The sequence below is a fragment of the Cnephaeus nilssonii genome (genome assembly GCF_951640355.1).
Source record: "Cnephaeus nilssonii genome assembly, chromosome: 19".
Lineage (NCBI taxonomy): Eukaryota > Metazoa > Chordata > Mammalia > Chiroptera > Vespertilionidae > Cnephaeus > Cnephaeus nilssonii.
This window is the reverse complement of record NC_137090.1, coordinates 50,358,530-50,370,953: the sequence shown is the minus strand read 5'-3', so window position 1 is coordinate 50,370,953 and position 12,424 is coordinate 50,358,530. Positions and strand designations below refer to the sequence as shown.

The 12,424-nt window shown below is 46.7% G+C and overlaps 1 protein-coding gene across 7 annotated transcripts in view; it reads right to left on the bottom strand.

Annotated features, from left to right (window-relative positions):
* The window catches only part of TOM1L2 (target of myb1 like 2 membrane trafficking protein), a 157,117-nt gene that overhangs the window by 138,571 nt on the left and 6,122 nt on the right, over positions 1-12,424 (bottom strand). The gene's annotated exons all lie outside the window — the stretch shown is intronic.

Here is a 12,424-nt window from a genome sequence, read left to right as displayed (position 1 = left end):
CAATCCTGCCCCGCCAGCCACCTTCTAATTAATTTCCTTTCAGTGAGCACGAATCCGTGCACCAGGCCTCTAGTTGTTTATAAAACAGACAAAACAAACAAACAAACAAAACACACACACACAACACTGCCTCCCAGCAAGGGAAAGGCTGTATAATTGTATATGCGCTCTATGGAATGCGAGGTGGGCTGAAATATGCTGCCATGGAAGACAGCTAAAATACACAATGGCATGACAAAGCGAGTTGTAAAGTAAAACCCACAGTAGGACCCCAGTACACAAAAGGAACTTCATGGAACCAGGACCACACACTAAGCAGCTGCTGGGGATACCTATGGGGAGCCCAGCAAGGGTGGAAAGTGGGAACTGGTGCTTTATACAAAATACTAGAGGCCCAGTGCACGAGATTTGTGCACTCAGGGGGGTCCCTCGCCTGGCCTGTGCCCTCTCACAGTCCGGGAGCCCTCAGGGGATGTCTGACTGACTGCTTAGGGGAGCGGACTAAGCCAGCAGTCAGACATCCTTAGAGCTGCCACGGAGGCGGGAGAGCTCCCGCCACTGCTGCTGTGCTCACCTACTGTGAGCCTGGCTTCTGGGCTTCTGGCTGAGCAGTGCTCCCGCTGAGGGAGCTCACTGACCACCAGGGGCAGTTCCAGCATTGAGCATCTGCCCCCTGGTGGTCAGTGTGCATCATAGCGACCAGTTGTTCCCTCATTCAGTCGATTTGCATATTACCCTTTTATTATATAGGCTACTTTTGTATTGTCTGTTTAAAACAATGTGCACATTTGATACTTTCGCTTTACGTACTTTTTCTCGTCTAATTTTAAAATAAGAAGGGGTATACCCATGAGGGTTGGAATACGACCCTCTATGGGAAGACCCCTCAGCCACCCCAAAAGGCTGCTCCCCTCTCTGCTCTGCTCACCTATAAGAGGGGCGGGAGGGCGTGTGAACCTTTCTCAGAGGCAGTCTTCTGACCACAATGGGGCTTTTGGGACACCATACTCAAAAAGTGGGTACCCTCACGTTTACCCACCCCATCCTGTCCCTTAGTGGAGCTCTGAACCACCTATCATTTCATACCCTTCTCTCTAAGTCTATCAAGTTTTGAAACTGAAGTCCTCTTGGGACAGTGTCTCAAACGGGAGTATGAATTTGCTGAAGTTCAATGACAAGCTGAAAGGCTTGTTCCCTCTAACTCTCTTCTCTCTCTTTCTGACCAACTCCTACTCATCCTTCAAAATCAGGTCCTCCCACAGTGCCCCCACAGGACTCACCTGGGCACTGAAGTTATGTGTTTATCCCTCTCAGTGGAAACTCCCTGAGGGTGGTGACTGGCCCTCACACATCCCCAGCACCAACAGGGCAGGTACTCAGAAACCCTGGGGGCTATCCTGCCTCCACCCCCACCCCCACCCCCACCCCCACCACATAGCACTGCCTGGCAGTACCCAGGGTGCTGAGCTGCCCCCAAGAAAGGAGGTGTCTCCTCCTGAGGGACATCTATTCACTATAGGCCAAGATCATGCTACCAGCCCACATGAGGGCTCTCATTCTGCTCTGTCACTTAGCCACAGGTGACCACTCAAGTCTGCGGGTTCCAGCACTGCCTCTAAATCCGTAAGGCTAGGTGGCCACTCTCCCTCCCAACAAAGAAGTTTTATGTAAAAATAACCATACAGTATCCTCTAGTAAATATAAAATGCTGAAAAATAAACATATTCCCCATGATACTGATGCTCTGCCTTCCTCCAGATACACATCCTTCACTTAGGTTCTGAACAATCCTGAATCTAGATGGTTGCTTAATAACATGCTCCTAAAAAGCATGCAACCACCTCATAGCCATTAGCATGGCCACAATGAATAAAGCAGGGTCGGCGACACTGTGGGACCTTATGAACTGTTAGTGGGCAGGTAAAGTGGTGCAGCCACTATGGAAAAGTCTGGAACAAGAGGAAAGCAGTGCCCTGCAGGGGGAACAGGATGAGCACCAGCAAGGGGAGAGCAGGAATGGAAGAGGGTGTGCAGGGCTCTGTTAGAGTAGACCGGAAATGGTGGAGCATGTGCAGAGCTCTGTTAGGGTAGACAGGAAATGGTGTAGCGTGTGCAGAGCTCTGTTAGGGTAGACCGGATATGGTGGAGCATATACAGAGCTCTGTTAACAGTAGACCGGAAATGGTGGAGCATGTGCAGAGCTCTGTTAGGGTAGACAGGAAATGGAAGAGCATGTGCAGAGCTCTGTTAGGGTAGACAGGAAATGGTGGAGCATGTGCAGAGCTCTGATAGGGTAGATAGGAAATGGAAGAGCATGTGCAGAGCTCTGTTAAGAGTAGACCGGAAATGGTGGAGCGAGTGCAGAGCTCTGTTAGGGTAGATAGGTAATGGAAGAGCATGTGCAGAGCTCTGTTAGGGTAGAAGGAAATGGAAGAGCGTGTGCAGAGCTCTGTTAGGGTAGATAGGTAATGGAAGAGCATGTGCAGAGCTCTGTTAGGGTAGAAGGAAATGGAAGAGCGTGTGCAGAGCTCTGTTAGGGTAGACAGGAAATGGAAGAGCGTGTGCAGAGCTCTGTTAGGGTAGACAGGAAATGGTGGAGCATGTGCAGAGCTGTTAGGGTAGACAGGAAATGGAAGAGCGTGTGCAGAGCTCTGTTAGGGTAGACAGGAAATGGAAGAGCGTGTGCAGAGCTCTGTTAGGGTAGACAGGAAATGGAAGAGCGTGTGCAGAGCTCTGTTAGGGTAGACAGGAAATGGTGGAGCGTGTGCAGAGCTCTGTTAGGGTAGACCGGATATGGTGGAGCATATACAGAGCTCTGTTAACAGTAGACCGGAAATGGTGGAGCATGTGCAGAGCTCTGTTAGGGTAGACAGGAAATGGAAGAGCGTGTGCAGAGCTCTGTTAGGGTAGACAGGAAATGGAAGAGCGTGTGCAGAGCTCTGTTAGGGTAGACAGGAAATGGAAGAGCGTGTGCAGAGCTCTGTTAGGGTGGACAGGAAATGGTGGAGCATGTGCAGAGCTCTGTTAGGGTAGACAGGAAATGGAAGAGCATGTGCAGAGCTCTGTTAGTGTAAACAGAAAATGAAACAGTGTGTGCAAAGCTCTGTTAGGGTAGACAGGAAATGGAAGAGCATGTGCAGAGCTCTGTTAGGGTAGACAGGAAATGGAAGAGCGTGTGCAGAGCTCTGTTAGGGTAGACAGGAAATGGAAGAGCGTGTGCAGAGCTCTGTTAGGGCAGGCAGGAAATGGAAGAGCGTGTGCAGAGCTCTGTTAGGGTAGATAGGAAGAAGCCCACCCAGTGAGGCCTTAAAAACCAGGTGACATAACTCGTTTGAAGGAGATGGACAGTGCCAGGAGAGTTCTGGGATAGTTGTCTGAAATCTTGAGTGGCACAGTGTAGAAAAGGAGGGAGAATGGAAGGAAAGAGACCAACTGAATGGCCCTTCAATGGCCCAGGCAAGACTAGGGATAAACTAAGTTAGAGGAGGTGAAAACCCTGAAGAGGAACAAAGGTTAAAGACATTATGAAGCCGAAACTGGTTTGGCTCAGTGGATAGAGCGTCGGCCTGCGGACTGAAAGGTCCCAGGTTCGATTCCGGTCAAGGGCATGTACCTTGGTTGCGGGCACATCCCCAGTAGGGGGTGTTCAAGAGGCAGCTGATCGATGTTTCTCTCTCATCGATGTTTCTAACTCTCTATCCCTCTCTCTTCCTCTCTGTAAAGAATCAATAAAATATATTTAAATATATATATATATATATATATATATATATATATATATATATATATATTTTTAAAAAGACATTATGAAGAAAAGCAAGCAAAACTCCTCCCACTGACACTAAGCTCCACAGCCACGAGAGGCCACAAAACCTCTGTGCACAATCTGGCTCCTCCACCCCCCTGCCAGCCCCTTCCAGACCTCCCTTCCTTTTGCTGTTGCTCCCTGGAGCAATCTGCCTTTATGTTCAAAAGTATTTATGAAATTGAAATGAGTGTATCTCATGGGCACCTTACCAGAAATGTGCCATTTCATGTGACATTTTTGGTGTCAGAGTTCTCTTTCATCTGCTGGTGGATTCCATTTACCCAGCTGACAAGTGAGAAGACTGTGACATCAATCATTACAGAAACAAGCCCAACCTTGATTTCCTAGTCTCTGGAAATCAAACTGTACTGTCCATCACACTCAGCAGACAGCGTGGTGGCCCTGGCAGAGGCCTCACCTCTCAAAGCACAGCAGCTCAGGGAACCAGCAGGGCCCAACCACATGACCTTTCAAGATGGCAGGTGGCGAAAACAATGTACATGATTTCTCAGGATTAGAGGAAGAAAGCAGAAAACTCTTCAAAGCACTAGCGGGACTCAACACAGAGGAATGCATGCATGACTCCACTGAGAACTTATAAAACAGGCGAAACTAATCGCTGGTAGAGTTAGCCAGTGGTTCCCTCTGCAAGATTGATTGGGAGGGGGCATGAGGGAACTTTCTCGGGTGATAGTGAAAATCTACACCTTGATAGGGGTGTAGGTTACAATTGTGGATGCATTTGTCAAAACTATAACAATTGAGATTTATACATTTCATTAACTATAATTCAAAAGTAAATTATACCTCGATGAAAAACATTAGACTATATGCTGCAATAGGGTTTCCTGCTGCACTCTACCCCGCCCCGCCTGCTCTCCTCCCTTGTCCCCCGGCCCGCCTTCTCCGCCAGCCTGCCCCGCTCTCCTTCCTTCTCCCCCGGCCCTGCCTCCGCTCCTCCCTTGTCCCCCGGCCCACCTTCTCCACCAGCCCGCCCAGCTCTCCTTCCTTCTCCCCCGGCCCCGCCTCAGCTCCTCCCTTGTCCTCCCCCCCCAGCTTACTTGCTTCTCCGCAGCTTTGCTCCCTTCAGCATCTCTTGGCTTCTTTCTAAGCTGTCTTGATATGCAAATTAGCCGCCATCTTTGTTGGGGTAATTTGCATACTCATCCTGATTGGTTGGTGGGCGTGGCTTGGCTGCTGGGTGTGGCTTGGTCATAGCGAAGGTGCGGTCAATTTGCATATTTGTCTATTATTAGGTAGGATACACTGAGTGGCTAGATTATTATGATCCCTGAACGCATAATAATCTGGCCACTCTGTGTGTGTGTGTGTGTGTGTGTGTGTGTGTGTGTGTGTGTGTGTGTATTTGAGGCCCAGTGCATGAATTCGTGCATGGGTGGGGTCAAGCCAGCCTGGCCAGGGGGAGGGGACATGGGCAGTTGGCCAGCCTGTCTGCTGGTCAAACTCCTGGTCGAGGGGACAATTTGCATATTAGCCTTTTATTATATAGGATATACACTGAGTGGCCAGATTATTATGTGTTCAGAGATCATAATAATCTGGCCACTCAGTGTATATACACACATACACAAACTGGATTCAAAAGAAAGATTATCTCCTGTGGAAGCTAAAGGCCTTGAGAAAAAGTAAAAGCCACTTGGATCCAGGACTTGAGCTTAGGTGTGGAAATGAATCTGGAGACCCTGTTGTTCAATTCATGTTCTTGAAATGAGTAAACAGGTAGAAGGTGACCTACCCAAAGTCATAGAGCAAATTAGCAGCAGAGCGGTGACCAATCCCAGACCTCCCAAGTCCTAGCCTGGGATTAGTTTCCCTATCCTGGATCAGTGCCAGAAAAAGCAGATAAAACAGAAGACCAAAGATTATTCTGTGAACGAATTTCATTTCAATCCTCAAACCTGGAGCTAAATAATCACCTCTACCAAGCCAGGTCTAAAACAGGAGATTAACTTTAAAGCAATAAAAATGTACCTTCATGAGCCTGAGTCATGAATGGCAGACTTACTACTACTTTGCTTAGTCTCCCTGTCCGTGTACAAATACTGTATCCAAATTACTGGCAAGGGCCCGGAGGAAAGTAGAAAAAGGTGGGAGTCATAAACTGAGTTCTTTCCCCAGTTTTACCACTGACTCACTGTGGGACGTTGGCCAGTCACCTACTGTGACATAATAAGAAATAAAGGGAGCATGTGAGATCGTGCTCCCCAGCATATGTTGCAGTTTGACTCAAATAAACACTTTTTGAATGAATGAATGAATGAATGAATGAATGAATGAATATTTGATCTTTGTCCTGCAATTCTGGCACACAGCTCCAAAAACCTTTGGAATCTCTGCAGCGCTGAGAGTCTTTGCATGATAATGCGCTAACTGTGTGTGTGTGGGAGGGGGGGAGGGAGGGCGGGGGGCGGGGAGGGTCTAGATAGCTTCTGGAGGAGAGCTGGTTGCCAGAAAGAACAGGGCATTACAGGGTTGGGAACTTTCAGCCAACCCCCACTTCCAACCTTCAGGAGGAGAGAGGAGCTGGAGATTGAGTTAGTCACCATTGCAACTACCTAATGGGGTTCTGAGAACTTCTCAGTTGGCGAGCACCTGGAGGCACTGGGAGACAAGCACCGAGAGGCATGGAAGCTCTGCGCCCTTCCCCTCAGATCCTGCCCTAGGCGGCTCTTCTGCTTAGCTGTTCCCGATTTGTATCCTTTATAGAAACCAGTAAATGTAAGTAAAGACTTTTCCCGAGGAGGAGGTCATGGGAACCCCCAATTTATAGCCCGTTGGTCAGAAGTACAGGTGGCAACCGGGGACTTTCCACTGGTGTCTCAAGTGGGGGCAGTCTGTGGGACTGAGCCCTAAACCTGTAAGGATCTGGAATAACTCCAGATGGTTAGGTAAGAATTGAATTATAGGACAACTAGTTGGTGTCAGAAGTCTTGTTAGGGTAAAAACAGCACAAACCTATACCCGCTCTGGGCCTCAGTTTTCTCACCTGTAAAACCAGGGGTCGAACAAAATGCCGGTCAGGCCCTTTCAACTAGAATTTGGTGATTCTTTGAATTGACAGTTTTTAAATTTCCACCAGAGTTAATATGAGGGACTCTCGCTCTCTGGAAGCCACTAGCAAATTCCACTTTCAAACACCAAGCAACGTCATTTCTCAGGCCTGTTGCCTATTTTGACTAATGACATGCCAGAACTTTGTGTGCTTTCTCCTTTGAGGAGTGGCAAGAAACTCAACAGTGTCCAATTACAGGCCCTGTCCTTGTCCCCGGCTCTCAACGACTTGCAGCCGGATTCTCTGAGATGAAAGAATCAGTCTCTCTCCATTACACTCCATTTTAAACCAAAACCCCAAACAGAATTTTTGACATGCCTCCCAGACTACAAAGCTTGTGCTTTGTAGCTGGTAGGTAATGTCTTAAAAGCAAGGTGGTCAGCCAGACAACTTAGTATCTGTTTAAATCCCCTCTTTTTCTCCCTCCAACACTATAGTTCCAAAGCAAATCCAAAGAAAAATTAAAAGACATAGTCTTCCATTACCAAGAAGAGCTTCAAGGAGTTGCAGAAAATCAAAGCCATTAACCAAACTCTCGGAAAACTTGCTGAGATGATGGGGACTCCTGTACCCTGAATTACATAAGGAGGACTGTCACTGGGTGAATACTTTTTTAAAGTGTGTTTTTATTGATTTTTTTTTTTAGAGAGAGAGAAAGGGAGAAGGAGAGCTAGAAACATCGATGAGAGAGAAACATCATCAATCGGTTGCCTCCTGCACGCCCCCTGCTGGGGATTAAGCCCACAACCCGGGCATGTGCCCTGAGTGGGAATAGAACCAGTGACTTCTTGGTTCACAGGTTGATGCTCAACCACTGAGCCACAATGGCCAGGCTGGGAGAAGAATTTTTAATACTAAGGCAGATCTGAATTTGAGACAACTATTACCAGATTTTTTAGCCACAAAGTTCATTCAAATATTCATCTGCTCAATTCTACAAGTAATTACTGAGCTATCCAGTATAGTGGTTAAGAGTACTAGCTCTGGAGTTCAAGTCCCTAGTTTGCTACTTATTATCCTCAGAACTTGGGGAAGATACATGCTAAACTTCTAAGCCTCAGTTTCCTACTCTATAAATTTGAGTGATAGTACCTGCCCCACAGGACTGTTATAGGAACTACAGGAAATGATGCATGTAAGATACTTGACCTAGTACCTGGTGGGGAGTAATGCTGACTAGTACTATTAGCATCATTATTCATGTATTAGACTCCACTTAAAAATAAGAGCATAATATTAAAGGTACAGGAAACTAGGCAAACTGGACTTCATCAAATTAAAAACATCAGAGGACCCAATCAACAGTGTAAAAAGGCAATGCACAGAATGGGAGAAAATATTTGCAAATCACATCCTATATAATAAAAGGGTAATATGCAAATAGACCAAATGGCAGAACAACCGAACAACCAATCAAAGCATAATATGCTAATGATATGCTAAGGCTGCTCAACCGCTCATTATGACATGCACTGAGCACCAGGGGGCAGATGCTCCGACCAGGACATTAGCTTGCTGCTGTGGTGGGACTGAGCGAGATGGGCCAGACATGCCCTGGAGCCCTCCCACGGTCCCTCCCCGATTGTGCACCGGTGGGATCCCTCAGCCTGGCCTGTGCCCTCTGGCAATCCAGGACACCTCGGAGGATGTCGGAGAGCTGGTTTCAGCCTGATCCCACAGGTAACTCTCCTTGGGAGGGCACCAGATGCAGGGATCATGGCTGGCAAGCTCTGCTGTGGCAGCGCAAGCCTCTCCCAATCGGGACTGGTTAGGCGCGAGCCCGCAGCAGGCAGAGGGGCCAGGATGAGCGGGAGCAGCAGGTAGGAGCTGCAGGTGGCATTGGACTGCGGGTTTCGGCCCAATCCCCACAGGCCACCCAGAGGGACCCAACCCGTGCTCGAATTCGTGCACCGGGCCTCTAGTACCTAATAAGGGATTAATATCCAAAATATAGAGAAAACTCCTAAAACTCAACAACAATAAAAACAGCCTGATTTAAAAATGGGCAAGAAAGCAACAAAACAAAACAAAAAAAGCAAAAACAACAAAACCCAAACAAGGAAAAAAATGTACAAAGGACTTGAACAGACATTTCTCCAAAGATGTACAATGGCCAATAAGCACATGAAAAGATACTCAGTATCACTAATGATTAGGGAAATGGAGAGGATGTGGAGAAAGTGGGACCCTATGCACTCACTGCTGGTGCGAATGTAAAATGGTACAGCTACTGTGGAAAATAGTATGGCAGTTCTTCCTCAAATATTATGAATAGAATTACCATCTGATCCAGTAATTCCACCTCTGGGTCACAAACAGATATTTGTGCACCATGTTCATAGCAGCATTATTCACAATAGCCAAAAAGTGAAAGCAACCCAAGTGTCCAAAGATGAATGAATGAATAAACAAAATGTGGTATATGCATACAATGGAATATTATTCAGGCTTAAACAGGAAATTCTGACACAAACGCCAACATGGGTGAATCTTGTAGACATTACGCCAAGCAAAATAAGCCAGCAACAAAAGGACAAATACTATATGAGGCACTTAGAGTAGTAAATTCATAGACAGAAAATAGAATGGTGGTTGCAAGGGGCTGGGGTAGGGGAACAAGGAGCTGTTGTTTAATGGGTACAGAGTTTCAGTTTTGCAAGATGAGAAAAGTTCTGGTAATGGTCACATAATAATGTGAATGTAGTCAATGTCATGGAACTTAAAAATGATCAGAATGGAAAATTTTGTGTTATGTATATTTTACCACAATTATTTAAAAGTAAATAAATAAATACAAATACAAACAGGTGTGCCCTAGCCGGTTTGGCTCAGTGGCTAGAGCATTGGCCTGCAGACTGAAAGGTCCCAGGTTCGATTTCAGTCAAGGGCACATGCCTGGGTTGCGGACTCAATCCCCAGTAGGGGGTGTGCAGGAGGCAGCCAATCAATGATTCTCTCTCATCATTGATGTTTCTATCTCTCTCTCCCTCTCCCTTCCTCTCTGAAATCAATAAAAATATATATATTTTTAAAAACAGCTGCCCTCATGGAACATTTAGTCTAAATGATGTGGTGGAAAGAATATAACATAGTAACATATTTTGCTTTTACATCAGTGAGATAACTGATCATCTTAAGGACCCTGTAAGATGTGATAAAACAAGCATTCTTGCACACACATACCTCATCCCTGTTTACAGATCAGGAAACTGAGCATCAGAACAGTTAATGGACTCACAAAAGGCAGTCACACACAGAGCAGAGGCAGAACTGACTCAAATCCAAAACAAAAAGTGCCAAATTGGAAGAGAACAAAAGGAGAGCAGTGGGCATCTACACTACTCTAGAATTCATTGACGGAACTATGCTATCTTCATGAAATTCCCATGTGGAATCAGTTAAGGTCTTCTTGTCTAAATGGTTGCCATCTGAAAGGCAATATGAACAGAAGTTCTGAAATGAGACTCCCTCGGTGTGGAACACGGCTCAGCCTACATGAGTCACCTTGGGCAATTCCTCTACTCCTCTAAGCCTCCATTTCTTCTTCTGTAAAATGGAGATAATACCACTGACTTAATGGAGTTTTCAGAGAAAAAAAAATTAATAAAATAATGTGTGTAAAGCACTTACAGGGTGCGTGGCACATGGTGAAGGATCAGTAAACAATGGCTAATATGTTTAGCTTTGGAAGATGCTAAAGAAAAAGAGTGACAGAAAGGAGCCTATGGAATGAACAACCACCAGGAGGGCCACAAAGAAACAGGAAGCACCAATCCTGCCCTGCGGAGCCTCCAGCCTTAACCTGAAGACACGAAGTAAATGTCACCAGGAAACGGCACAGGCAGGAGAGAAGGAATCAGCAAGTCTGAGCATATTAGTTCCGGGCAGGACACTGTGCTAGGGACTTTACACACATTCTCTCATTGATTTGTACAAAAACCTGCAGGGTGAGTAATATTCTATTTTATTTTTTCTCTGTTGTTATAATATTCTATTTTATAAGTGAGAGGGAAGCCAAAGGAGTGATACGGAACAAACACTGAGTTCAGAGAAGAAATTCAGCACCATAACAGGGTGGTCTAAGAGCGCGGACCCGGGGAGGCAGCAAGTGGGCAGACACCAGGCTGACGGAGAGGCGTGAAGGCCTTCCTGCAGGGGAGGAGGGCTGCAGGGAACACAAAGCAGGCACCAACTCCGAGTCTGGTCCTCCAAAGGCCTCCCTTCTAACCACAACAAGCTGGATCAGCAAAAAGCCAGCCTGTTATTTATATCTTTTCAGACCACTAGGTTAGCCTCAAAAATCTGCTAAGTCAAGAGCAATATTCCTTAATTCATGTATTTATACCCCATTCTTCACCTTATATCTCCCCTTCTCATGCCCCCACGCCTCCCCCCCAAAAAAACACAGAATATATATAGGATGTCCAAAAAATGTATACACACACTTTGAATAATTATAAAGTCAATGTTTATTAAAATACATTTCATTTTCAAAATTGAGCTATCAGCTGTTAAAGCATGTATACTTTTGGGGGGACACCCTATAGAAATGTGCTAAAAATGCTTATACAATGCTGCATCTGCAAAGCATGAGAAAATGAAAAATGAAATACATAAGTCTTTACTTGGTATATGCAATGAGAAGAACCTCAGTGAGTGTATTGGAAAAGCACATCCTGATTTTTTTCTCCATTGCATTTTTGTACGTTTTCAAGTTTGCTGCTTGGGCACACATTGTTCTCTAAAAAGCACAATCCTGTGAGGCTGTTAATATCCCAAAGTGCCCGCTCTCAGCAGTGGCGCCCTTCAGTGAAGCCTGTGTCTCAGCTCCTGTTCTCGCACATGGGAAGCAGGGCAGGCGAGGAGCAGGTACCCCCGCACGCGGCTTTCGGCGTCCGGTGCTTCATAAGCTGTCCAGCTCTCAGAATGCCAGACCTCGCCCCGAGCTCCATCACCTGTCATCTGATGCATCGCTGGTGTGCCTCCTCATCTCTGAGGGGCCTCACAGGAAGGCTCCAGGCCTCAGAGGAACTGGCGCAGCCCATACTGACTTCCTTGCAGGCCCCATTCTGCACAGATGAGGGCTCAGACAGTAAGAAAGAAGGACCTCTTGGTGACTGTCAAGGAGAACCTCCCTGCCTCTGTAATGGCATTCGTACCACTCCCCTCCCTAGAAACCTTTCATGGCCCCCAGTACCACCAATGTAAGAGTGCACACTATTTGTACTTGCCCACCATTTGAAGCCCTCCACAATCAGGTTTTATCCTACCTTCCCAGTCTCACCTTCCACAGCACTCCCCTTGCTAGGCAAACAGAACCAATTCCAACCTCCACCTACCCCTAATACCCAGCCTTCAATCAAGCTGCTGTCTCGGACTCCAATCCTACCCATCTGTCAAAGCCCTGCTCAGCACCACCACCTCTGCGTCCTTCAGAGTCCGTCCTTCCACCTTTCTGTGCTCTCCCTCCCCTCCCACAGGTAACAGAACACCAGCTCTGGAGCAGAATGCTGGGTTCCACTCCACTCCCTCACTGTGAGCTG